Raw genomic sequence first — 1,293 nt, forward strand, 5'->3', positions numbered from 1 at the left:
GGTGCAGCGCTGGGAGAGTGCAAATGCCCAGCCCTGGAGGGTGGCAAGGAGTAGTCATGGGGTGAGTTGAGCTCTCAGACACCCTGCCCTGCAAATCACACCAGATCCACCTGGTTTTGGAGCTTGCGGCAAGGGCTCGCCATGCCCAGGGGATGGATGACCCCCTGCCGCCCTCCCACAGCCCCGGGGCTGGAGCCCGGGTGGAAGGGCACTCACACAATATCCTGTGGCCCTCCCAGGCTGCCTTTGTGGCATCTCCCCAGATGGGCCAACCCTGATGGGTTCCAGCCTGGAGAGTCCTGTGGTCCAGCTCCTCTGGGGCTGATGGCTTCTCCTGGGAGCATCTGTGACCTGCAGGATATCACAGAGCGTCGCCAGGAGCGAGCGAGAAGTGTTGGGATGCAGGTCCGACACGCTCAGGGCTGGCAGTGGTGGCTGGGGGCTGTGTGCAGCAACGCAGGTGCGTAAGACAGACCCAGAGCCATGTCCTGGCCCGCGACCCAGGGTCGTGGGAGTCCTCRGGAAAAATTCCTGTCTTTGCTAGCTGCCTTGCAGAGGCTCCCAGCCCGGTGGGAGCAGAACAAGGAAACTGAGGCACGTAGCCAGCATTGGAAGAGCCCCTGGGGCTTGATGAGCACGTCTAGAAGGGAAGCGTGCCCTGGTGCGCAGCGAGAAGGGTTCCGGAAAGGGGGAGGGTTAACCAGCAGGTAACAGGGTAGAGGGATGGCGGGGGAGTGACTTTGAGGAGGAGGGAATCTGGGGGGCCAGCAGGCTCGATGGGGGAGCGAAGGGCTGCAGGGGGAATGGTGCTAGAGAGGGTTAACTCGTCTGGCGGGGGCTCCCGGACGGGGCGGGAGGATGCCAGGGAGTGGGGGCCACAGCCGAAACGAGGTGGGGCCGAGATAAGGAGCCCGAGCTCCTGCCCGCCGAGTTCCTTCTTTGTCGCAGGCGGGTCCTGCGCCGGAACGGGGGAATCTCACAAAGCGGCGCGCCCGCCCCCCTCGGCCGGCACGGCCTCCCTCCCCTCCGCGCTGCCTCCCCGCCACCGCGGGAACCCCCCGAACCCCCCGCACCCCCGGCAGCCCAGCTCGGCCAGACGCAGGGGCTCKTTCCCCCCGCGTTCTGCCGTTGAGGCGTTTCCCGGCGTTGAGGTGCCCGCCGGAGGGGAGCGGGCTCGCCAGGGGAGACGTCGGAAGGGAGCAACAAAAGGCAGGAGGCGGAGGTGAGGGGCGGCGGGCGGGGGGCTGCCGCGAACCCGCGGCCCCCGGGCGGGCGGGGCCCGGCAGGGGGCGG

General features: G+C 67.8%; 1 protein-coding gene across 1 annotated transcript in view; it reads left to right on the forward strand.

Annotated features, from left to right (window-relative positions):
• Positions 1-1,184: 1,184 nt before the first annotated feature.
• The window catches only part of LOC112953208 (semaphorin-3F-like), a 29,371-nt gene continuing 29,262 nt past the window's right edge, over positions 1,185-1,293 (forward strand). Inside the window, exon 1 of the mRNA XM_026046224.1 lies at positions 1,185-1,222. The gene's annotated coding sequence lies outside the window, so the exon portion shown is untranslated. The remainder of the gene's footprint in view (positions 1,223-1,293) is intronic.

Source organism: Nothoprocta perdicaria, unplaced genomic scaffold (genome assembly GCF_003342845.1).
Source record: "Nothoprocta perdicaria isolate Ctin4 unplaced genomic scaffold, notPer1 scaffold_429, whole genome shotgun sequence".
NCBI lineage: Eukaryota > Metazoa > Chordata > Aves > Tinamiformes > Tinamidae > Nothoprocta > Nothoprocta perdicaria.